Here is a 27,809-nt window from a genome sequence, read left to right as displayed (position 1 = left end):
TTACATGTATGAGTGTGGAGGGCTGGCCACTGGAATGGTAATCCTGAGAGCAGAAGGGCCTCGTTATCTGAGCCCAGGGTCTCTCAGGTATGCGGATGGGACTTGTAAATATCTCCATTAAATGCAGATTATACCAGTCCTAGGTGGTCTCATAAACCTTCCTCTGCCAGAATCCCTACTGTGCTTTATCTGTTTCCCCAGCCCCCCTCATCATTGTGTATTATACCCCTGAATGACCCTTACCTTCCCAACTCTGTGTATTATACCCCCATATAACCCTTACCTTCCCAACTCTGTGTATTATACCCCCATATAACCCTTACCTTCCCAACTCTGTGTATTATACCCCCATATAACCCTTACCTTCCCAACTCTGTGTATTATACCCCCATATAACCCTTACCTTCCCAACTCTCTGTATTATACCCCCATATAACCCTTACCTTCCCAACTCTCTGTATTATACCCCCATATAACCCTTACCTTCCCAACTCTGTGTATTATACTCCCATATAACCCTTACCTTCCCAACTCTGTGTATTATACCCCCATATAACCCTTACCTTCCCAACTCTGTGTATTATACCCCCATATAACCCTTACCTTCCCAACTCTGTGTATTATACCCCCATATAACCCTTACCTTCCCAACTCTGTGTATTATACCCCCATATAACCCTTACCTTCCCAACTCTGTGTATTATACCCCCATATAACCCTTACCTTCCCAACTCTGTGTATTATACCCCCATATAACCCTTACCTTCCCAACTCTGTGTATTATACCCCCATATAACCCTTACCTTCCCAACTCTGTGTAATATACTCCCGAATAACCCTTATCTGCCCATTCCTGTGTATTACCTCCAAATAATAACCCTTACCTTCCCATCCCTGTGTATTACCTCCAAATAATAACCCTTACCTTCCCATCCCTGTGTATTACCTCCAAATAATAACCCTTATCTGCCCATCCCTGTGTATTACCTCCAAATAATAACCCTTACCTTCCCATCCCTGTGTAGTATACTCCCGAATAACCCTTATCTGCCCATTCCTGTGTATTACCCCAAAATAATAACCCTTACCTTCCCATTCCTGTGTATTATACCCCCAAATAACCCTTACTTTCCCAACTCTGTGTATTATACCCCCATATAACCTTTACCTTCCCATTCCTGTGTATTACCCCAAAATAATAACCCTTACCTTCCCATTCCTGTGTATTATACCCCCGAATAACCCTTATCTGCCCATCCCTGTGTATTATACCCCCGAATAACCCTTACCTTCCCATCCCTGTGTAGTATACTCCCGAATAATCCTTATCTGCCCATCCCTGTGTATTATACCCCCGAATAACCCTTACCTTCCCATCCCTGTGTAGTATACTCCCAAATAACCCTTACCTTCCCATTCCTGTGTTTTACCCCAAAATAATAACCCTTACCTTCCCATTCCTGTGTATTATACCCCCCCCATATAAACCTTACCTTCCCAACTCTGTGTATTATACCCCCATATAACCCTTACCTTCCCAACTCTGTGTATTATACCCCCATATAACCCTTACCTTCCCAACTCTGTGTATTATACCCCCATATAACCCTTACCTTCCCAACTCTGTGTATTATACCCCCATATAACCCTTACCTTCCCAACTCTGTGTATTATACCCCCATATAACCCTTACCTTCCCAACTCTCTGTATTATACCCCCATATAACCCTTACCTTCCCAACTCTGTGTATTATACCCCCATATAACCCTTACCTTCCCAACTCTCTGTATTATACCCCCATATAACCCTTACCTTCCCAACTCTGTGTATTATACCCCCATATAACCCTTACCTTCCCAACTCTCTGTATTATACCCCATATAACCCTTACCTTCCCAACTCTGTGTATTATACCCCCATATAACCCTTACCTTCCCAACTCTGTGTATTATACCCCCATATAACCCTTACCTTCCCATCTCTGTGTATTATACTCCCGAATAAGCCTTACCTTCCCAACTCTGTATTCTATCCCTGATTAACCCTTACCTTCCCAACTCTGGGGCTAATTCATAAGTGATCCAACACGCAGGACCCGTTCTGCACATGTGCAAAACTTTTCCTGCGATCGCATTGCAGTAATGCAATCGCCTCGGCCTTCGTAGCTAAAAACGGGGGAGTGTTGCCCCCATTTTCCGGGAGTGTTGCGTACACAGTTTCCTTGGCCTTGCAAACTAGTCTGAGTAACCGATAGTCACGATGTTCATCCCTGACTTGCGTACACAGTGAGAGCCGACGGCCTCTCACATGTGCGAACGCCTCTGCCTGATTCACAGGCGTTCACGGGGCAGGAATGGGCGTTGCGGGCATGCGGGGTGTACTTGCCCTGTTTTGGGCATCCCCCCTCATGTCAGAGTAAAGAGTTGTAGGTTGTGGCAGCCCATTGTAGCCGAAACCCTCCCCAGAAGAGGCCGATCTGCAGCCGTGCATGCGGGACCCCCCGCCAGCCCTCCCAGCACGTCACAGGGACGGGCTCCTTCCTGAGCCCCTGGCCCTGCGGGTGCTGGATCATACATCCAGCTGATATTATTGCATATTGTAATGCGATCCTGGGTGGTAAGATCCCACCCAGATTGTATTAAATATGAGAGCAATGATAAATTGGCCCCAATAACACGTCACACCCCAGCCCTATGTATTAAAGACCTGAAGATCAGGGCCGGCTCCAGGCCTACTAGTAGCCTGAGCGAGAACATGTAAAAGTCCCCCCCATGCGCGGGCCAAAGGCACGCGTGCGCTCCAGGAAAAGTGGGTGTGGCCTCCGGAAAAGCAGGCGTGGCCTCATAACTTCATATTATTAGACTATAAATAAATATATTTTCACACCCCCTCTACGCACACAATTAGCAGCCTTACACATAACAGCCACAGCAGTGTTCCTTACACACAATGTCTCCAGTATAGTGTCAGATACACAATGTGCAGTGCCAGATAGACATGCCATGCCCCCCAGCAGTGCCAGCTACACACAATATGCCCCCCCAGCAGTGCCAGCTACACGTGACATGACTCCCAGCAGTACCAGCTACACATGATAGTGTTCACTTTTTAGGGCAGGGTGCTGATCACAGGGAGGTCACATATTTAAGTTAGGAGGGCAAAATGATGTACATACTGTAATGCTTGGTGCCCATCTATCTACATGGTAAAGCATGGACAGTGCGCGCCTTCGGCGCGCAGCTAAAATTTAGGGGCGTTGCTTCGTGGGAAAGCTGCGTGGCCACATAATAGTGGCAATTCGCATTACACCACACAGTAGTGCAGTTAATACACACTGCACCAGGTAGAACCTCCTAGACACTTCGCGCCAGGCAGAGCACGTTAGACACTTAGCGCCAGGCAGAGCACGTTAGACACTCTGCGCCAGGCAGAGCACGTTAGACATTTTGCGCCAGGCAGAGCACTGAGACTCATTGCCTAGCCACAGACGCCTAGCGGGAACACTACATGATATGCTCCCCAGCCGTGCTAGCTACACATGACATGCCCCCCAGCAGTGCCAGATACAGAAATGCCCCCACAGTGCCATAAATGCCCCCACAGTGCCAGATACATAAATGCCCCCAGAGTTCCAGATACATAAATGCCCCTACAGTGCCAGATAAAGAAATGCCCCCACAGTGCCAGATATGCCCCCACAGTGCCAGATAAATGCCCCCACAGTGCAGATATGCCCCCACAGTGCAGATAAATGCCCCCACAGTGCCAGAGATGCCCCCACAGTGTCAGATATGCCCCCACAGTGCCAGAAATGCCCCCAGTGTGCCAGAAATGCCCCCACAGTGTCAGATACAGAAATGCCCCCACAGTACCAGATATGCCCCTACAGTGCCAGATATGCCCCCACAGTGCCAGATATGCCGCCACAGTGAAAGATATGCCCCCAGTGTGCCAGAAATGGCCCCAGTGTGCCAGAAATGCCCCCACAGTGCCAGAAACAGAAATGCCCCCACAGTGACAGATATGCCCCTACAGTGCCACATATGCCCCCACAGTGCCAGAAATGCCCCCAGTGTGCCAGAAATGCCCCCACAGAGCCAGATACAGAAATGCCCCTACAGTGCCAGATACAGAAATGCCCCACAGTGCCAGATATGCCCCCACAGTGCCAGATATGCCCCCAGTGTGCCAGAAATGCCCCCAGTGTGCCAGAAATGCCCCAAGTGTGCCAGAAATGCCCCCCACAGTGCCAGATATGCCCCCACAGTGCCAGAAATGCCCCCACAGTACCAGAAATGCCCCCACAGTGCCAGAAATGCCCCCACAGTGCCAGATTCAGAAATGCCCCCACAGTGCCAGATATGCCCCCACAGTGCCAGATATGTCCCCACAGTGCCAGATACAGAAATGCCCCCACAGTGCCAGATATGCCCCCACAGTGCCAGATATGTCCCCACAGTGCCAGATATGCCCCTACAGTGCCAGATATGCCCCCACAGTGCCAGATACATAATTGCCCCCACAGTGTCAGATATGCCCCTACAGTGCCAAATATGCCCCCACAGTGCCAGATATGCCCCTACAGTGCCAGACATGCCCCCACAGTGCCAGATATGCCCCCACAGTGCCAGATACATAAATGCCCCTACAGTGCCAGATACAGAAATGCTCCAACAGTGCCAGATACAGAAATGCCCCCACAGTGCCAGATAAATGCCCCAACAGTGCAGATATGCCCCCACAGTGCCAGATAAATGCCCCCACAGTGCCAGATAAATGCCCCCACAGTGCAGATGTGACCCCACAGTGCCAGATAAATGCCCCCACAGTGCAGATGTGACCCCACAGTGCCAGATAAATGCCCCCACAGTGCCATCCATAAATGTGCCCCCCCAAAAAAAATACCTGCGGCGCTGAGAGGGGGAGGAGCACTGCTGTCTGAGTGCGGGCGGCCGGGCTAGTGCGGTTCAGGGTCCAGGTGCGGGCGGGCGCTTGTGTGCGTGCGTGCCCCTGGTGTCTGACTTTAGACAGCGGTGCCGCGCAGCGCGCATAGCGCACACAAGATGTCATGCGGCCGGGCCAATGCTGCACAGGGCCGGCTCCAGCTTCGAATATGGCGGCGCCAGCGCGCGGCGCCCATTAAGGGTGGCACCCTGCGCGGCCGCTCTATTCGAACATGCCTGGAGCCGGCCCTGCTGAAGATGAACTAACATTTCATTCTCCACCCCTGCATATTGTCACCTGATGAAAGTATGTGACACTTCAGCTCTGAAACGCTGGTTTAACACCTGGGGACTTATGTAGTTATACCTGTACGTCTCCCTGAATACCGCCTTCTGCACATATACATCTCTCTCTCTCTCTCTCTCTCTCTCTATATAGCCTATATAACAGCCCAGATCTGTCACTCTGTGCCTGTGTGTATAATACTGGGGTGGCTAGGAGCTCTCATTGGGTTAGCAGCGGGTCTATCACACCCAGTCCACAGCTGATTGGGCAAGAAACGCCCTCCCACACGTTACATCCAAAGGGAGGCTCTGCCCTTTGACTGCTGTGTGTTCCCAGAGCAGGATTAACAATGGGGCTGATGGAGCTGCAGCTCCGGGTCCACACCCCAAAATAGGCCCACTGCATCTGCAGCAACACACCCTCCAACAATTTACACATAAACCATACCCTCCAACATTTTACACAGAAAAATCGGTACAAATCTGAAAAAGGGGCGTGGTCGCGGGTAAAGGGGGCGTGGCCGCGCCCCTTTTCCTATACTTTCAATGGAAGTTTGGGGAGGCAAAAATCGGTACAGACCATGAAAAAAAGGTACAGTTGGAGGGTATGATAAACATCGCTACAAATGCGAAAAGGGGGTGTGGCCACAGGTAAAGAGCTTTTCCTATACTTTCAATGGAAGCTTGGAGAGCCAGAAATCGATACAGACCATAAAAAAAAGCTCCCGTACCTGCTAAAAAGGTCCAGCTGGAGAGTATGCCACTGTATCTGCAGCAAGTCTCTGCTCTGTAGATAGGGGGGAAAAATAAGAATTTACTTACCGATAATTCTATTTCTCGGAGTCCGTAGTGGATGCTGGGGTTCCTGAAAGGACCATGGGGAATAGCGGCTCCGCAGGAGACAGGGCACAAAAAAGTAAAGCTTTACTAGGTCAGGTGGTGTGCACTGGCTCCTCCCCCTATGACCCTCCTCCAGACTCCAGTTAGGTACTGTGCCCGGACGAGCATACACAATAAGGGAGGCATTTTGAATCCCGGGTAAGACTCATACCAGCCACACCAATCACACCGTACAACTTGTGATCTAAACCCAGTTAACAGTATGACAACAGAAAGGGCCTCTTAAAGATGGCTCCTTAACAATAACCCGAATTAGTTAACAATAACTATGTACAAGTATTGCAGATAATCCGCACTTGGGATGGGCGCCCAGCATCCACTACGGACTCCGAGAAATAGAATTATCGGTAAGTAAATTCTTATTTTCTCTATCGTCCTAAGTGGATGCTGGGGTTCCTGAAAGGACCATGGGGATTATACCAAAGCTCCCAAACGGGCGGGAGAGTGCGGATGACTCTGCAGCACCGAATGAGAGAACTCCAGGTCCTCCTTTGCCAGGGTATCAAATTTGTAAAATTTTACAAACGTGTTCTCCCCCGACCACGTAGCTGCTCGGCAGAGTTGTAATGCCGAGACCCCTCGGGCAGCCGCCCAAGATGAGCCCACCTTCCTTGTGGAGTGGGCTTTTACAGTTTTAGGCTGTGGCAGGCCTGCCACAGAATGTGCAAGTTGAATTGTGTTACAAATCCAACGAGCAATCGACTGCTTAGAAGCAGGTGCGCCCAACTTGTTGGGTGCATACAATATAAACAGCGAGTCAGATTTTCTGACTCCAGCCGTCCTTGCAATGTATATTTTTAAGGCTCTGACAACGTCCAACAACTTGGAGTCCTCCAAGTCGCTAGTGGCCGCAGGCACCACAATAGGTTGGTTCAGATGAAATGCTGATACCACTTTAGGGAGAAAATGCGGACGAGTCCGCAGTTCTGCCCTATCCGAATGGAAGATTAGATAAGGACTTTTATAAGATAAAACCGCCAATTCAGATACTCTCCTGGCAGAGGCCAGGGCTAGTAACATAGTCACTTTCAATGTGAGATATTTCAAATCCACCTTTTTCAATGGTTCAAACCAATGGGATTTGAGGAAATCTAAAACTACATTTAGATCCCACGGTGCCACCGGAGGCACCACAGGAGGCTGTATATGCAGTACTCCCTTGACAAAAGTCTGGACCTCAGGGACAGAGGCCAATTCTTTTTGGAAGAATATTGACAGGGCCGAAATTTGAACCTTAATGGATCCCAATTTGAGACCCATAGATAATCCTGATTGCAGGAAATGTAGGAAACGACCCAGTTGGAATTCCTCCGTCGGAACCCTCCGATCCTCGCACCACGCTACATATTTTCGCCAAATGCGGTGATAATGTTTCACGGTGACTTCCTTCCGTGCCTTAATCAAGGTAGGAATGACTTCTTCTGGAATGCCTTTCCCTTTTAGGATCTGGCGTTCAACCGCCATGCCGTCAAACGCAGCCGCGGTAAGTCTTGAAAAAGACAGGGACCCTGCTGTAGCAGGTCCCTTCTCAGAGGTAGAGGCCACGGTTCGTCCGTGAGCATCTCTTGAAGTTCCGGATACCAAGTCCTTCTCGGCCAATCCGGAACCACTAGTATTGTTCTTACTCTTCTTTGCCGTATGATCTTCAATACCTTTGGTATGAGCGGCAGAGGAGGAAACACATACACTGACTGGTACACCCAAGGAGTTACCAGTGCGTCCACAGCTATTGCCTGTGGATCTCTTGACCTGGCGCAATATTTGTCCAGTTTCTTGTTGAGGCGAGACGCCATCATGTCTACAATTGGTCTTTCCCAACGGTCTATTAACATGTTGAAGACTTCTGGATGTAGACCCCACTCTCCCGGATGAAGATCGTGTCTGCTGAGGAAGTCTGCTTCCCAGTTGTCCACGCCCGGGATGAACACTGCTGACAGTGCTATCACGTGATTCTCCGCCCAGCGAAGAATCTTGGCAGCTTCTGCCATTGCACTCCTGCTTCTTGTGCCGCCCTGCCTGTTTACATGGGCGACCGCCGTGATGTTGTCCGACTGAATCAACACCGGCTTTCCTTGCAGGAGAAGTTCCGCCTGGCTTAGAGCATTGTAGATTGCTCTTAGTTCCAGAATGTTTATGTGAAGAGACTTTTCCAGACTCGTCCATACTCCCTGGAAGTTTCTTCCTTGTGTGACTGCTCCCCAGCCTCTCAGGCTGGCGTCCGTGGTCACCAGGATCCAATCCTGAATGCCGAATCTGCGGCCTTCTAATAGGTGAGCCTTCTGCAACCACCACAGAAGTGACACCCTTGTCTTTGGTGACAGGGTTATTCGCAGGTGCATCTGCAGATGCGACCCTGACCATTTGTCCAACAGATCCCTTTGGAATATTCTTGCATGGAATCTGCCGAATGGAATTGCTTCGTAAGAAGCCACCATTTTTCCCAGGACTCTTGTGCATTGATGTACTGACACTTTTCCTGGTTTTAGGAGGTTCCTGACCAGATCGGATAACTCCTTGGCTTTTTCCTCTGGAAGGAAAACCTTTTTCTGAACCGTGTCCAGAATCATTCCTAGGAACAGCAGACGAGTTGTCGGGATTAAATGGGATTTTGGAATATTCAGAATCCACCCGTGTTGTCTTAGCACCTCTTGAGATAGTGCTAAAGCTGTCTCCAGCTGTTCTCTGGACCTTGCCCTTATTAGGAGATCGTCCAAGTATGGGATAACTAATACGCCTTTTCTTCGAAGAAGAATCATCATCTCGGCCATTACCTTGGTAAAGACCCGAGGCGCCGTGGACAATCCGAACGGCAGCGTCTGAAACTGATAGTGACAGTTTTGAACAATGAACCTGAGGTACCCCTGGTGTGCGGGGTAAATCGGAACGTGTAGATACGCATCCTTGATGTCCAAGGATACCATAAAGTCCCCTTCTTCCAGGTTCGCTATCACTGCTCTGAGTGACTCCATCTTGAACTTGAACTTTTTTATGTAGAGGTTCAAGGACTTCAGATTTAGAATAGGCCTTACCGAGCCATCCGGCTTCGGTACCACAAATAGAGTGGAATAATACCCCTTTCCTTGTTGTAATAGGGGTACTTTGACTATCACCTGCTGAGCGTACAGCTTGTGAATGGCTTCCAACACCCTCTCCCTTTCGGAAGAGACGGTTGGTAAGGCAGACTTCAGGAAACGATGAGGAGGATCCGTCTCTAATTCCAACCTGTACCCCTGAGATATTATCTGCAGGATCCAGGGGTCTACCTGCGAGTGAGCCCACTGCGCGCTGTAATTTTTGAGACGGCCCCCCACTGTCCCCGAGTCCGCTTGAGAGGCCCCAGCGTCATGCTGAGGTTTTTGCAGGAGCCGGGGAGGGCTTCTGTTCCTGGGAAGGAGCTGCCTGTTGGTGTCTCTTCCCTCTTCCTCTGCCTCGTGGCAGGTACGACAAGCCCTTTGCTCTCTTATTTTTGTAGGAGCGAAAAGGCTGCGGTTGAAAGGTCGGTGCCTTTCTCTGTTGGGGAGTGACTTGAGGTAAAAAAGTGGATTTCCCGGCAGTAGCCGTGGCCACCAAGTCTGATAGACCAACTCCAAATAACTCCTCCCCTTTATACGGCAAAACCTCCATGTGACGTTTTGAATCCGCATCGCCTGTCCACTGTCGTGTCCATAAGGCTCTTCTGGCTGAAATGGACATAGCACTCACCCGAGATGCCAGTGTGCAAATATCCCTCTGTGCATCACGCATATAGATAAATGCATCCTTTATTTGTTCTAACGACAGTAAAACATTGTCCCTATCTAGGGTATCAATATTTTCAATCAGGGATTCTGACCAAACTACTCCAGCACTGCACATCCAGGCAGTTGCTATAGCTGGTCGTAGTATAACACCTGCATGTGTGTATATATTCTTTTGAATAACTTCCATCTTTCTATCTGATGGATCCTTAAGTGCGGCCGTCTCAGGAGAGGGTAACGCCACTTGTTTGGATAAGCGTGTGAGCGCCTTGTCCACCTTAGGGGGTGTTTCCCAGCGCGCCCTAACCTCTGGCGGGAAAGGGTATAATGCCAATAACTTTTTTGAAATTATCAACTTTTTATCAGGAGCAACCCACGCTTCATCACACACGTCATTTAATTCTTCTGATTCAGGAAAAACTGTTTGTAGTTTTTTCACACCATACATAATACCCTGTTTTACGGTATCTGTAGTATCAGCTAAATGTAACGTCTCCTTCATTGCCAAAATCATATAACGTGTGGCCCTACTGGAAAATACGTTTGAATTTCTACCGTCGTCACTGGAATCAGTGCCCGTGTCTGGGTCTGTGTCGACCGACTGAGGCAAAGGGCGTTTTACAGCCCCTGACGGTGTTTGAGGCGCCTGGACAGGCATTAATTGATTGTCCGGCCGCCTCATGTCCTCAACTGACTGTTTAAGGGAAGATAAACCATCACGTAATTCCACAAATAAAGGCATCCATTCTGGTGTCGACCCCCTGGGGGGTGACATCTGCATATTTGGCAATTGCTCCGCCTCCACACCAATATCGTCCTCATACATGTCGACACCACGTACCGACACACACCGCAAACTCACAGGGAATGCTCTAATGAAGACAGGACCCACTAGCCCTTTTGGGGAGACAGAGGGAGAGTCTGCCAGCACACACCACAAAGCGCTATATATACAAGGGATATCCTTATATTAAGTGCTCCCTTATAGCTGCTTTAATATATATATATATAGCCATTAATGTGCCCCCCCTCTCTGTTTTACCCTGTTTCTGTAGTGCAGTGCAGGGGAGAGACCTGGGAGCCGTTCTGACCAGCGGAGCTGTGACAGAAAATGGCGCCGTGTGCTGAGGAGATAGGCCCCGCCCCTTTTTCGGCGGGTTCTTCTCCCGCTATTTTTCCAGTCAGGCAGGGGTTAAATATCTCCATATAGCCCCTATGGGCTATATGTGAGGTATTTTTAGCCTTGTATAAGGTTTATATTTGCCTCTCAGAGCGCCCCCCCCCAGCGCTCTGCACCCTCAGTGACTGCCCAGTGAAGTGTGCTGAGAGGAAAATGGCGCACAGCTGCAGTGCTGTGCGCTACCTTATGAAGACTGAGGAGTCTTCAGCCGCCGGTTTCCGGACCTCTTCACGCTTCAGCATCTGCAAGGGGGTCGGCGGCGCGGCTCCGGGACCGGACTCCACGGCTGGGCCTGTGTTCGATCCCTCTGGAGCTAATGGTGTCCAGTAGCCAAGCAGCAAATCCACTCTGCATGCAGGTGAGTTTACTACTTTCCCCCTAAGTCCCACGTTGCAGTGATCCTGTTGCCAGCAGGACTCACTGTAAAGAAAAAAAACCTAAACTAAACTTTCTCTAAGCAGCTCTTTAGGAGAGCCACCTAGATTGCACCCTTCTCGTTCGGGCACAAAATCTAACTGGAGTCTGGAGGAGGGTCATAGGGGGAGGAGCCAGTGCACACCACCTGACCTAGTAAAGCTTTACTTTTTTGTGCCCTGTCTCCTGCGGAGCCGCTATTCCCCATGGTCCTTTCAGGAACCCCAGCATCCACTTAGGACGATAGAGAAACATCCTTTTACTGCAGCGTCCTATGTCCTGCTGCCAGTCCGCCTGACCCCTCCGGCATCAACAATCCCCACTCCCTAGCCGCGGCGCAGGTGGAACAAAAGCTGCTGCGGCCACCGGCATAGATGTGTATGAAAGCGGCACAGCGGAAGGCTTTCATAGCACTCCCTGCACCACATACTCTGAGCCCCGGAGCCTCCTCTGCGCGCGATGTCACAGAAGTGCCTCCCCGCCACAGCCGCGCCCAGATCCCCAGAGGCCCTGACTCCGCAACACAGCACCTGGCCTGCCGGCCTGAGAGCCCCGAGATGGCTAATGTAACGGAGAGAGTGGGTGATATCGCGGAGGGAAATGCCTGGACGCTGAATCAATGTAAAAGGTGACAGTGCAGTGGGTGTGCAGTAGGTGTGCAGTGTCACTGACACTGCACAGCACTCTGCCATTGTACATTGATTCAGCAAGTCAGTCAGTTCTGCCAGCCAGTCACTATTGTTAGCGCTGGTGTCCCAACGCGCCGCATTACAGGGAAGTAGACGCACTAAATAAACTACAGCTCCCAGCAGCCCTTAGCACCGAAGCATTCTGGCCCTTAGGGCTGCTGGGAGCTGTAGTTTATTGAGTGCATCTTCTTCCCTGTAATGCGGCGCGTTGGGACACCGGCGCTAACAATAGTCACTGGCTGCTGTGCGAGTCTCCGGGAGAGCCACTGCCAAAGGGAGGACATCAGCTTAGCTGCTTCCAGGAGGAGAACATTACCCGCCCCTCCCCCACTTGCAGTACCTCCGGGCCCCATCTGTGACACCCCCACACCCCTACTCTAGCACCCACGGTGGCTCCAGACCCCCTCCCCCACCGCAGCACCCGCCACCCCCACCTGCCGCACCACCACATCCACTCCTCCCCCACCCGCAGCACCCCAGCAACCGCTGCACCGTGGCTCCGGACCCCCACCTACAGCACCCACGCACCCTACCCCACCCGCGGCACCACCGCACCAACCCCTCCCCCACCTGCGGCAACCCCACAACCGCCTCTCCCCCACCCGCGGCACCCCCACACCCCATCGGCGTCTCTGCCGCACCCACCACTCCCTCAACCACAGCACCTACTAGGTGATTCATCAGGCCATGCCTGCGCAGTTCACGCCGTTGCAAGGGACTACGACCCCTTAACCATCGCACGCCCTTTCTCCGTGCAATATTTAACCACTCACACAATTGTGATTGGAGGTAATACTCCATATAATAAAAATATTGCACGCCGCAAGGGCGTGCAAGGGTTAAGGCGGCGTAGCCCCTTACGATGGTGTGAAGAGCGCCCGTAGGGCGCGATGAATCACCTAGTATATATATATATATATATATATATATATAATTATATATATATATTATGGTAAAGTAATGTGCTGGTGAATGTGATCCAGCACCTGCCCAGTATAATAGCACGTGAATAGGCCCCACGGAGAGCCTGCAGCCCCTCTGGCCGGTAGTGGAGGGATGATGCCTGTGTGGTGATAGGTCATGTATATAAGCCGGCACAATGGCTGGGCTCAGGTGCACTCAGCCTCCTGTGGATACATACAGGCGTGTGTCTGCCCCTGGGGCTGGCTGAGGCTGGGGTAATGATTCTGTGGAATTCCCATTGTCTGTCAGCGCTTCCTCCCGACCTAATCCCTGAGTTTATTGACAGTGGCTGCACTGGGGCCGCCTGTCACATGATCTGCCTGTGATGGGCTACACTCTGCTGTACAGGCATTGGTCTTACGCTCATACATTCACCTGTGATACATGCGTGACACATACATGATAACTGCTGATACACAGCCATCTACAGGACACGTGTAGCCCAGATAGATGCACGTCAGTGTGACGGTACCTCGTATGCGTTGTGGCTCTGGCTGTGCTGCGCTGCGCCACAGGATAAATGACGATGATAAGAAAACTCCTTCATCAGGCGACTCGTGTCACACATTATGCAAATGCAAGAGAGTATGGGGTCTATTCATGAAGCAGTGAAAAATGTGGAGAAGTGAGCCAGTGGAGAAGTTGCCCATGGCAACCAATCAGCTGCTCCGTACAATTTTATAGAATACACTTGACAAATGTTACTTATAAGCTGATTGGTTGCCATGACTGAGCACGGCGTGACTATAAGGGCTGTGTAACGTGCAGTGAGGCGAGATGTCAGTGGACACATCTGTAGACCGATTTCTGCTAAGAGACAATACATAGGATTTTCTAATGCCAATAAGAGTATATTATTGGTGGTCTATATCCTATAGAATGGTCTGTGCCGGACCCTCACCAGGATGGAGCCCAATCTTCCTCTATGTCTGTTGGGGCCTCAGAGATCTACATGGGGGCCCCCGTGCCTTGTGTTTCTGAGCCAGCGAGGAGGAGGAGGAGGAGGGTAGAGAGGATGAGGAGATGAGGAGGGGGCAGGGAAAGTGGCGGAGGTGTTTATAGAGGGCTCAGTGTAATGCTCTCAGTCACAGGCCCTGCCAGAAAGATTAGTCTGATTGATGACGATAGGCGTGGGAATCCCAGAGAGGCCACCTACCAACCACGGCCAAAGACCAGGCATAGGGCCCTACAGTCATCCAGGTCCTATTCAACGTGTGCATAGAGCTCCATCCCACCAAAAAATTATATTATACACAAAACGGGGGAGACCGGCAGGTAAGTAGCTGCAGACAGTCACCCGGGTACCGGCCAGCCAATCATAACAATTTATATTTATGATCCGCTCGTTAAAAACCCATAATGCAAAGTTTATCTTCCAACCAAACCTTAAATGAGACTACAGACCTCAGCAAAATTCAGGAGAGGAGAACAGGGACATTGATAATGGACCTGGGCCCTCATTCCGAGTTTATCGCTCGCTAGCTACTTTTAGCAGCCGTGGAAACGCATAGTCGCCGCCCACGGGGGAGTGTATTTTCGCTTTGCAAGTGTGCGATCGCCTGTGCAGCCGATCTCTGCAAAAACACTTTGTGCAGTTTCTGAGTAGCTCTGGACTTACTCAGCCGCTGCGATCATTTCAGTCTTTTTGGTGCCGGAATTGACGTCAGACACCCGCACTGCAAACGCCTGAACACGACTGCGTTTTCCCAAACACTCCCAGAAAACGGTCAGTTGACACCCATAAACGCCTCCTTCCTGTCAATCTCCTTGCGATCGGCTGTGCGAATGGATTCTTCGCGAGATCCATCGCTCTACAACGATACGCTTTGTACCCGTATGACGTGCATGCACATTGCGGTACATACGCATGCGCAGTTTTGCTGGTTTTTTACCTGATCGCTGACCTGATACTACAGATGTTCCCATTTAAGCTTGAATAAGCAACATGTAATTATATCGTCTTTGAGAACCATGAACTACAACCATGAACGCAGACTTCAAACGCAGGTTGGCGTTTTGGGCGTTCCAGAGCAGGACTGCATCTGATCCCGATCCTACCAGCCAGCACTACCACACACAAACTCAGGGCCGCTGACCCAGACAAAACGGAATTGAAGCATAGTGGTTAGCATTACAGCCTCACATCACTGATGTTATGAGTTCAATTCCCAGACCTAGGTCATGTCTGTGTGGAGTTTGTATGCCCTCCCTGTGTTTGCGTGAGTTTTCTCCAGGTACTCCTGGTTTCCTCCCACCCTTCAAAAACATACTGCTAAATGATCTGGCTTCTGACCCAAGATTACACCTAGTATGTATGTAAGAGGGAACATAGATTGTAAGCTGCACTGATGTGACTGACCAAACATTCTCTGTAAAGCGTTGCAGAATAGGTGTGATATGAATTCAATTGTTTGCTCACCCCCTGGGTTTTGGGCCTGGGGCAGGAGACATGTGGAAAGAGTTACACAGATATGTCAGGCTTTTATACTATACACGGGAATTCGCCAATAAGGCTACGTATCCAGAATCACTTTGTTACTGGAAATTTCTAGTGTGAGAATGCATCAATGATATAGTTATAGCCAGACTGCAGGGAAGTGTATTATATTCTAATAACGTTCCATATGTCATGTAATATTCGTGTAACCTACTTTCTCCCACATATTATCCTGGGACATAAAGGACAATTACTGCAATGGCCGATCCTTTGTTCTGGCTCAGAGAGCCGTTATCCCTTATAATGCATCCCCTCTGTTTATATATCCTGATCTTTAGTGTCCGGCAACAATGCAATTCAATGCAAAGTGACCCATGTAAACGCCAGCTCTTTATGTTCCCGTGGCCATGACACGACTTAATAACCTGCAAGTCTGTGTATAAAGAGAGGACATGAATAGATTGGTATATTAGTATTACACACTCGGCAAAGGGCAGCAGTTATACAGTGCAATTATGGTACACATGGAGAAAATAATAGTACAGGTACAAAATAATGTTTCAGAACGCCTATTCCTACATAGTTCCTAATTACAGGCAGAACACCTCAGTTATGCGCTGTGTGACTGAAGGCGATATACGTCCCTCGCAAGAGAGCCTGCTGCCCTCTACATGTGCCGAAAGACATCTGAGGAGACGCACCGAGCAAAAGGTTAAGGGGCCTATTCATGAAGCAGTGAAAAGTGTGGAGAAGTGAGCCAGTGGAGAAGTTGCCCATGGCAACCAATCAGCATTGAAGTAACATTTATAATTAATTTGCATACTATACAATTGTACGGAGCAGCTGATTGGTTGCCATGGGCAACTTCTCCAGTAGCGGATCTTGCCACGGGCAAGCAGGACTTTTGCCCGGGGCGCCGCCTCCCGGAGGGCGCAGGATCCGCTACGCGTCGTTTCCCTTCGTGGAGAGGACCTTTGCTGTGCGGTGCGCGATGACGTCATCGTGCACCGCCCATTTCAGAGCGCTACAGTAGTCTGTACAGGGGGCGTAAATGACTACGCCCCCTGTACGAAGCCACGCCCCCTATTGCCGCCCGGGGCGCACAGAGCCCCAGAACCGGCCCTGAACTTCTCCACAGGCTCACTTCTCCACACTTTTCACTGCTTCACGAATAGACCCCTTAATGTCACGTTGGGATAAACAGAGATAAAGAGCTTTTTTATGTTTTCTCCGTTGACACTGACCCTAAAACATGGTGGAATATTAAGGGCTGAGACCTATTTCCGGAGATATTCCTGCATATTCACAACTGGAGGTAATGACAGCTGAAAAGGGCAGCAGTAAAAATAAGATTTTAAACCTACCGGTAAATCTTTTTCTCGTAGTCCGTAGAGGATGCTGGGACTCCGTAAGGACCATAGGGGATAGACGGGCTCCGCAGGAGACATGGGCACTTTAAGAAAGACTTTGGATCTGGGTGTGCACTGGCTTCTCCCTCTATGCCCCTCCTCCAGACCTCAGTTAGAGAAACTGTGCCCAGAGGAGACGGACAGTACGAGGAAAGGATTTTTGTTAATCTAAGAGCAAGATTCATACCAGCCACACCAATCACACCGTATAACTTGTGATATACTATCCAGTTAACAGTATGAAAAACAACATATCATCGGTCCAAAACCGATGAAACTATAACATAACCCTTATGTAAGCAATAACTATATACAAGTCTTGCAGAAGAAGTCCGCACTTGGGACGGGCGCCCAGCATCCTCTACGGACTAGGAGAAAAAGATTTACCGGTAGGTTTAAAATCTTATTTTCTCTAACGTCCTAGAGGATGCTGGGACTCCGTAAGGACCATGGGGATTATACCAAAGCTCCCAAAAGGGCGGGACAGTGCGGATGACTCTGCAGCACCGATTGAGCAAACAGGAGGTCCTCCTCAGCCAGGGTATCAAACTTATAGAACTTTGCAAAGGTGTTTGGGAAACACGGAAGTGGGTGCATCAGGGAGGTGGAACGCACCGCCATTAAGTGAGAAGGAGAATGAGACTTAGCGGTGAAACGCACCGCCATACCAATGACGTCACTTCCGTAAGAAATGCGGAAGTGAGAGACGTGCTTGTTAATTGTGGTGGAACGCACCGCAATTAACTACCGGTGTTGTTTATAGCGCTGTGGAGCGCATAGCCGAGAGTGAAGAATACATCCTAAATAGAATGTAATTAGTGAGACCGTTAAAGTTAGCCAATTAATCTTGTGTTGTGGTTTACTTAAGGTGCAAAGTGTCATAGATTATATGTATGTATATATACACATACATGTGTATATATATGTAAATATATAAATACATATCTCTCGTGAGTGATGAGGATTTAAAGTGACAGTGCCCTGGGATATAACATTAAATTTAAAGTGGCAGTGCTGTAAATAGTATTAATTTATTTTGAGTGCAGATGGATTTTATTAAAAATAATTATTAAAAATTATGTATGATATATATGTAAAATCTGGACTCATTTTTTCTTCTTAATAAAAAATTTGATACAGTCGTATGGATTCATTCTTTCTTAGTCGTTCAAAAATGTCCATAGTTTAGATGTGTCCTTAAGGTCAGTTTTGTAGATCGCTTGTGGACGTCTTGTGATACTTCTCATATTTGTTTTTAGTATCGTCCAATGGAAAATTTAGCTGGAAAAGACCATAAAAATGGCTTATGATTTAAAGCCTTGACTAAATGTAAATACAAAGAAATATATAACAAGAAACCAATTTCTTACTTAATTATATATCAAGGAGAAAATGAATAGAAAAGGAGATAAAAGGTGATAAAAGAATGTGAGGGGAATGAAGGATCAAAGAAAAGGGGCAATTTCAAACGCCTCATTCAATCCTAATGGGGATAAGGTCTTGAGTTCATATATCCAGAACATTTCCCGTCTCGACAACTTATTTAGGACATCGCCTCCTCTTTCTCCAAGTTTTACCAGTTCAATTGCTTTAAATGAGATGTCTTCCGGGTTTGATTTGTGTTTTTCTGTGAAATGTTTGGAAACGGTATGGTTGTCTACCTTATTCTTGATATTTCTAATGTGCTCTTGGATTCGTAACTTGAGAACTCGTTTCGTCTTTCCGACGTACTTTAGTCCACATGTACACTCCAGCAGGTATATTACCATGGTCGAGTTGCAATTTAGGAAGTCTTTAATGCTGTAATCTTTGGTGCTGTCGTGGTTGGTGATTTTTTTCCTATTTGGATGAAGATATTTGCAGATATTGCAGTTTCCACATTTATAGCATCCTTTGCAATTGATAAAGGTGCTATTCCCGGGTTTATTCTTGTTTTGTAGATGACTTGGGGCCAAAATGTCTTTCAGGCTGCTGGTTTTTCGAAATACAATGTCTGGTTTTGGTGGGAGAATATCTTTTAGTATTGGATCCATTAGTAGGATGTTCCAGTGTTTATTGATGGATTTTTTGATAATGTGTTCTTGGTTGCTAAATGTGGTGATGAATGGAGTGAAGTTGTCAGATTTCTTTTGTGTTTGTTTGTTGAATAGATCCGTTCTTTGTACGTTGGCCGTCTTTTCCAATGCTTCACTTATCACACGTTCTGGATATCTCCTTTCCTTGAATCTTGTGGCATATGTTGTTAGTTGATTATTGCAATCCTGTTCGTTACTGCAATTACGTTTGATGCGATGAAACTGAGAGTATGGGATGTTTGTTTTCCAATTTCGAGCATGACAACTTTTGAAGTGTAGGTAGCTGTTAGTGTCGACTTCTTTTATATGATTACTGGTTATGACTTTTGAGTCGGCACTCGAGAGGGTAAGATCCAGGTAATGCACACTTTCTTTGCTGATCTCGTATGTAAACTTCAAGTTATATTGGTTTGCAGTGAGTGTCTGAAAAAAGCTTTTGAATGTTTCCTCGTCTCCTTCCCAGATGATCAAGATATCATCTATATATCGTTTGTAGATGATCAGATTTTTCAAGAATGGATTGTTATTGTAGATGCACTCATCTTCCCATGAGCCCATTAATAAATTTGCAAAACTGGGAGCCAATGATGTGCCCATGGCTGTTCCACAGATTTGTAAATAGAAGGTCCGCTGGAATGTGAAATAATTGTGACTCAGGATGAATTTCATAAAGTCACAGATTGCATTCTTATGGAATGTTGATAGTTCAGGGTCTTTATCCAGGTATCTTCTGCAGGCTTCTATTCCTTTTTCATGAACAATGGAGGTATATAGGCTTTGCACATCAATCGTAATCCAGAGGTAAGAATCCTTCCATTCCACTGTGGACAGTATATTGATTGCACTGTTTGTGTCTTTCAAAAATGATGGTAAATTGATCACATATTTACACAAAAATATGTCTACATATTCCGATAAGTGGCTAGTAAGGGAGTCAATCCCTGCGATGATAGGTCTGCCAGGAGGTTTGGAGAGATTCTTGTGTATCTTTGGAAGGTGGTAAAAAGTTGGTATTACCGGTGTAGTCGTCATAAGGTACTGAAATTCATTCTTATCCAGAGTGTTCTTTTGGAAATAGTGTACCAATAGAATTCTGAGTTCTTCTACAAAAAGATTAGTAGGATCTTGTGAAAGCTGTTTATAGGATGATGCATCATGTAGAAGGCGTAAAGCTTCGCATTCATATGCCTCTCTGTCGAGGATGACAATGCCACCTCCTTTATCTGCTTGTTTGATAATAATATCATTGTTATCTTGTAACTTTTTGAGAGCTTCTTTTTCTTTGTTCTTCAGATTTGAAAAGGAGGATTTCTTAATCTCGACATCGCAAAGGTCCTTTCTCACTAATTCCTGGAACACGTTTATATGATTCCCTTTAGACTCAAGAGGATAATACTTTGATTTTCTTTTTAGTCCTGATTTTGAAGGTTCAATTAGATCAATTTGTTGTTCTTTCTTCGCAAAATGTCTTTTTAGAGTAAGGGCCCTTGAGAACTTGTTGAGATCTATGAAAGTATCGAATTTATTCATCTGTTTGTCAGGTGCAAATTTTAATCCCTTGCTTAAAAGTGATATCTCTGCTTCATTAAGAATATGACCCGAAAGGTTAAATATTCCTTGTTCCATAGGGTTCTTTATGGTTGGTACCGTCTTTTGTTTGTTCTTCCTGCGCCCGCCCCTTGTCCCTCTTCTTCTTGGAGGCTTCTTTTCATGGGGGAAATCCCTTTCAGTCTTTCTCTGAAGAATGTTTTCCTTGAAGAGAAGGTGTTGTCTGTTGTTGGGTCCGGGGATAAAAAATCGGAGTCACTGTTTGACTCTAGTCTTTGAAGCGCTGAAAATCTGTTATATGTAGCTGCAGTTTTTGAAGTTGTAGGATAAGTTCTTTCTTTTTCGTGATGTATTTGTTGTCGATTTTGATTGCGGTAGTTTTTATTCCTGTATGGTGTCATTTTCCATTTCCTCGCTCCTGGGTCCTGATATACAGGAATGTGTTGGTATTGTTTGTCTTGAAATCTGCTCCAGTTTTGTATCTTGTTGTGCAGATAATCTTGTTTGTCTCTGAAAAATTTCTTTTGTTTACCTTTAATGACATCATCCTCAATGTGTTCAAGTTTCTTTGTTAGTGTTAGATCATTTGCCTTGAATTCTTCTTTGTCCTTATGTATGACTAATTGTTGTTCCTTTACCTTGAGTTCGTCCTCAATTTTAACCAGAATTTTTTGCTTTTCTAGGATTATGAGATTCATCAGGTTGATTGAGCAACTATGCAGAATCTCATCCCACTTGGATATAAATTCTGTATTGTCTAGGCCAAAGGTAGGTCTTTTTATTAGTCTTAGACCTCTTGGGATCCTATTGACTTTAATATATTGTTCTAGACCCTTTATCTCCCACCATGCTTTAATTTCTTTGGTGAGTAGCCTTTCTGCTTCCCAGAATAGGGAATCTATGTCAGTTTCATTGTGAATATTTGTATCGGCATTAGCAGAACCTTCATTAAATATTTGATGGCAGAGATCATTTCTTTTTTCGTGACCTCTATTTTTGAACATTATTGGTAAATACACACAAAAATAGCCCCAGCTGCCGACAGAAAAAAACCACAGGGCTAGACAATTATTTCACATTCCAGCGGACCTTCTATTTACAAATCTGTGGAACAGCCATGGGCACATCATTTGCTCCCAGTTTTGCAAATTTATTAATGGGCTCATGGGAAGATGAGTGCATCTACAATAACAATCCATTCTTGAAAAATCTGATCATCTACAAACGATATATAGATGATATCTTGATCATCTGGGAAGGAGACGAGGAAACATTCAAAAGCTTTTTTCAGACACTCACTGCAAACCAATATAACTTGAAGTTTACATACGAGATCAGCAAAGAAAGTGTGCATTACCTGGATCTTACCCTCTCGAGTGCCGACTCAAAAGTCATAACCAGTAATCATATAAAAGAAGTCGACACTAACAGCTACCTACACTTCAAAAGTTGTCATGCTCGAAATTGGAAAACAAACATCCCATACTCTCAGTTTCATCGCATCAAACGTAATTGCAGTAACGAACAGGATTGCAATAATCAACTAACAACATATGCCACAAGATTCAAGGAAAGGAGATATCCAGAACGTGTGATAAGTGAAGCATTGGAAAAGACGGCCAACGTACAAAGAACGGATCTATTCAACAAACAAACACAAAAGAAATCTGACAACTTCACTCCATTCATCACCACATTTAGCAACCAAGAACACATTATCAAAAAATCCATCAATAAACACTGGAACATCCTACTAATGGATCCAATACTAAAAGATATTCTCCCACCAAAACCAGACATTGTATTTCGAAAAACCAGCAGCCTGAAAGACATTTTGGCCCCAAGTCATCTACAAAACAAGAATAAACCCGGGAATAGCACCTTTATCAATTGCAAAGGATGCTATAAATGTGGAAACTGCAATATCTGCAAATATCTTCATCCAAATAGGAAAAAATTCACCAACCACGACAGCACCAAAGATTACAGCATTAAAGACTTCCTAAATTGCAACTCGACCATGGTAATATACCTGCTGGAGTGTACATGTGGACTAAAGTACGTCGGAAAGACGAAACGAGTTCTCAAGTTACGAATCCAAGAGCACATTAGAAATATCAAGAATAAGGTAGACAACCATACCGTTTCCAAACATTTCACAGAAAAACACAAATCAAACCCGGAAGACATCTCATTTAAAGCAATTGAACTGGTAAAACTTGGAGAAAGAGGAGGCGATGTCCTAAATAAGTTGTCGAGACGGGAAATGTTCTGGATATATGAACTCAAGACCTTATCCCCATTAGGATTGAATGAGGCGTTTGAAATTGCCCCTTTTCTTTGATGCTTCATTCCCCTCACATTCTTTTATCACCTTTTATCTCCTTTTCTATTCATTTTCTCCTTGATATATAATTAAGTAAGAAATTGGTTTCTTGTTATATATTTCTTTGTATTTACATTTAGTCAAGGCTTTAAATCATAAGCCATTTTTATGGTCTTTTCCAGCTAAATTTTCCATTGGACGATACTAAAAACAAATATGAGAAGTATCACAAGACGTCCACAAGCGATCTACAAAACTGACCTTAAGGACACATCTAAACTATGGACATTTTTGAACGACTAAGAAAGAATGAATCCATACGACTGTATCGAATTTTTTATTAAGAAGAAAAAATGAGTCCAGATTTTACATATATATCATACATAATTTTTAATAATTATTTTTAATAAAATCCATCTGCACTCAAAATAAATTAATACTATTTACAGCACTGCCACTTTAAATTTAATGTTATATCCCAGGGCACTGTCACTTTAAATCCTCATCACTCACGAGAGATATGTATTTATATATTTACATATATATACATGTATGTGTATATATACATACATATAATCTATGACACTTTGCACCTTAAGTAAACCACAACACAAGATTAATTGGCTAACTTTAACGGTCTCACTAATTACATTCTATTTAGGATGTATTCTTCACTCTCGGCTATGCGCTCCACAGCGCTATAAACAACACCGGTAGTTAATTGCGGTGCGTTCCACCACAATTAACAAGCACGTCTCTCACTTCCGCATTTCTTACGGAAGTGACGTCATTGGTATGGCGGTGCGTTTCACCGCTAAGTCTCATTCTCCTTCTCACTTAATGGCGGTGCGTTCCACCTCCCTGATGCACCCACTTCCGTGTTTCCCACGGATGCGACGTAATCGCTATGGCGGTGCGCGTCACCGCTATTCTCCTTCTCTTCTTCCCCACTTGTTTTAACACACTACACTGGTTCACATCACCTCCCGTTCTGCTTCCTTATTCCACTCCTTTTATAGTGGATATTATTTCACTATACAGAAGTACACAGCGCCGGCCGGAAATGACGCATGCGTTCCACATGCGTTCCACCACCATTTCCGACGGCAATAGTTGTTAATACACTTTCCATTCATGTTTTTTATACAATTTTCGGTTCTTTCTTACTCTAATTATATTTTTATCTAATTACCACTGTTTTGAGTGCAAATTAGATTATAGATATATTGTTTTTCCTCCAACAAATTAATGACAATCACAGGAAGTGATGTCATTATTAATTTCCTCCTTTGGGCATAAATAGAGCAAAACTTGCTCAGTGTGGTCATCCCCTTGATGAAGTCCTGTTGCTGACGGACGAAACGCGTTGGGAATACCTGCAGACATCTCCTCTCTATGGACAGATAAGCCTATAACAATTTTAAATCCTGTACGCATGCATTTCAGTCATTTACATGGACAGATAAGCCTGATATAATTTTTTTATTCTGTACGCATGTTATACAGCTATTTTATGTGTGTTTTTATGTGATTATGTTATTAAATTCTTTGTATTTTTAATATATACACTGCTCAGGCTACAAATTTATATTTTGTGGGAATAAGCTAGTTCCCTAATTAGGCCTGTGAAACTAAGCAGCAACATAATACGTAACATAAATGGTACACACTATGTTAGTTTTCTTCTGTTTTATCCGCATGTTCTTAATCCACAAAAAGAGTACTGCTTGAGTCAAGTCTCTACCTACCAGATAAGTGTTTTAAACCGATCCTTATCATCCGTTCCTCTACACCTTCATTTCCCCTGATTTTAAGAATCACACTCTTGGGCGCTTGTTTTCACCAATTCTTGCAACAAATTCTATATGCACGCCAAGCATATCTATATGCATTACAAGCTGCCGCTCTGATAACTTATTGAGAAGTGCTTTTATATGAAATAGGGGCTCTTACTTCACGTTTCTTCTCTATTATATTCATTACGTTTTATCATATTTTTAAACAACATTTTTACTGTATAGTCTGTGTATAACTACCACATAAACTGCACCCAAGCGCCGTAGTCTCCAATTCTATACGACAATAGGTTGGTTCATATGAAAGGATGAGACCACCTTAGGTAGGAATTGAGGACGGGTCCGCAATTCCGCTCTATCCATCTGGAAAACCAGATAGGGGCTTTTATGTGATAAAGCCGCTAATTTCGAAACCCGCCTAGCCGAAGCCAAGGCTAACAACATGACCACCTTCCAAGTGAGATATTTCAACTCCACTGTTTTAAGTGGTTCAAACCAATGTGACATAAGGAAACTTAACACCACGTTAAGGTTCCAAGGCGCCACCGGAGGTACAAAAGGAGGCTGAATATGCAGTACTCCCTTCACAAAAGTCTGTACTTCAGGTAGAGAGACCAATTCCTTTTGAAAGAAAATGGATAAGGCCGAAATCTGAACTTTAATGGAGCCTAATTTTAGGCCCAAATTCACTCCAGTTTGTAGGAAGTGAAGAAAACGGCCTAGATGGAATTCTTCCGTAGGAGCATTCCTGGCCTCACACCAAGAAACATATTTTCGCCATATTCGGTGATAATGTTTAGATGTCACATCCTTCCTAGCCTTTATTAGCGTAGGAATGACCTCATCCGGAAAACCTTTTTCCGCTAGGATCCGGCGTTCAACCGCCATGCCGTCAAACGCAGCCGCGGTAAGTCCTGGAACAGACAGGGACCCTGTTGCAACAAGTCCTGTCTTAGAGGAAGAGGCCACGGATCTTCTGCGAGCATTTCCTGCAGATCCGGACACCAGGTCCTTCGTGGCCAATCTGGAACAATGAGGATTGTTCTCACTCCTCTTTTTCTTATTATTCTCAACACCTTGGGTATGAGAGGAAGAGGAGGAAATACATAGACCGATCGGAACACCCACGGTGTCACTAGGGCGTCTACAGCTACCGCCTGATGGTCTCTTGACCTGGCGCAATACCTCTGTAGCTTTCTGTTGAGGCGGGACGCCATCATGTCTATCTGGGGCAGTCCCCATTGACTTGCAATCTGTGCGAAGACTTCCAGATGAAGTCCCCACTCTCCTGGATGCAGGTCGTGTCCGCTGAGGAAGTCTGCTTTCCAGTTGTCCACTCCCAGAATGAACACTGCTGACAGTGCGCTTACATGATTTTCCGCCCAGCGAAGAATCCTGGTGGCTTCTGCCATTTCCATTCTGCTCTTTGTGCCGCCTTTGCGGTTTACATGAGCCACTGCGGTGATGTTGTCTGACTGGATCAGAACCGGTAGGTCGCGAAGCAATGTCTCCGCTTGCCGAAGGGCATTGTATATGGCCCTCAGCTCCAGGATGTTGATTTGAATACAAGTTTTTTTAACTTGACCCAAAGACCTTGGAAGTTTCTTCCCTGTGTGACTGCTCCCCCACCTCGGAGGCTCGCGTCCGTGGATACCAGAATCCAGTCCTGGATGGCGAACCTGCGACCCTGCAGAAGGTGAGCACTCTGTAGTCACCAGAGGAGAGACACCCTGGCCCTAGGGGACAGGGTGATTAACTGATGCATCTGTAGATGTGATCCGGACCTTGTCCCGTAGATCCCATTGGAAGGTCCTCGCATGGAACCTGCTGAAGGGAATGGCCCCGTAAGATGCCACCATCTTTCTCAGGACCCGAGTGCAGTGATGCACTGACTCCTGTTTTGGCTTTAATAGGTTTTTTACCAGAGTCATTAGTTCCTGGGCCTTCTCCATCGGAAGATAAACCCATTTCTGGTCCGTATCCAGAATAATACCCAAGAAGGGCAGACGAGTAATTGGAACCAACTGTGACTTCGGGATATTGAGAATCCAGCCGAGTTGCTGTGACACCTTCAGCGAAAGTGACACTCTGTTCAACAACTGCTCTTTTGTTCTCGCCCTTATTAGGAGATCGTCCAAGTATGGGATAATTGTGACTCCTTGCTTGCGTAGGAGCACCATCATTTCCGCCAATTACCCTGAAATTGGTAATGACAATACTGTATCGCAATTCTCAGGTCCGCCTGATGGGGTGGATAAACGGGAACATGAAGGTATGCAGCCTTTATGTCTAGATACACCATAAAATCTCCCCCTTCCAGGCTGGCGTTGATCGCTCTAAGCGATTCCACCTTGAATTTGAACCTTTTCAAGTATAGGTTCAGAGATTTTAATTTTAAAATAGGTCTGACCGAACCGTCCAGTTTCGGGACTACAGCCAATGTTGAGTAATATCCCCTTCCCTGTTGAAGGAGGGGAACCTTGAGTACCACCTGTTGGAGTGTATGTGTGAATGTGTGAATTGTATTTAATATTATCTCCCTTTCTGGGGGAGAAGCCGATATGGCCAATAAGTAAGACCGGCGAGGAGGCACCTCTTCGAATTCCAGCTTGTAACCCTGAGAAACAATTTCTATTGCCCAGGGATCCACCTGTGAGTGAACTCAGATGTGGCTGAAGAGTCGAAGACGCGCTCCCACTGGGGCGGACTCCCTAAGGGGAGCCCCAGCGTCATGCGGTGGATTTAATAGAGGCCGGGGAGGACTTCTGTTCCTGGGAACTAGCTGTGCCCTGTGCCCTTACCTCTGGTAAGAAAGGACGCTCCTCGTACTTTCTTGTTTTTCTGCGACCGAAAGGACTGCATTTGATAATGTCGTGCTTTCTTAGGCTGTGAGGGAATATAAGGCAAAAGATCAGATTTACCAGCTATAGCTGTGGAGACCAGGTCCGAGAGCCCTTCTCCACACAATTCCTCACCCTTGTAAGGTAAAACCTCCATATGCCTCTTTGAGTCGGCATCACCTGTCCATTGCATGGTCCACAGGACACGTCTAGCAGAAATCGACAAAGCGTTGACTCTAGAACCCAGTAGACCAATGTGTCTTTGG

At 46.3% G+C, this 27,809-nt stretch overlaps 1 protein-coding gene across 6 annotated transcripts in view; it reads left to right on the top strand.

Annotated features, from left to right (window-relative positions):
• The window catches only part of SPEF1 (sperm flagellar 1), a 267,709-nt gene that overhangs the window by 7,962 nt on the left and 231,938 nt on the right, over positions 1-27,809 (top strand). The window lies entirely within an intron of this gene.

This window comes from Pseudophryne corroboree, chromosome 1 (assembly GCF_028390025.1).
Source record: "Pseudophryne corroboree isolate aPseCor3 chromosome 1, aPseCor3.hap2, whole genome shotgun sequence".
Taxonomy (NCBI): domain Eukaryota; kingdom Metazoa; phylum Chordata; class Amphibia; order Anura; family Myobatrachidae; genus Pseudophryne; species Pseudophryne corroboree.
This window is presented reverse-complemented; position numbering and strand designations above follow the sequence as displayed.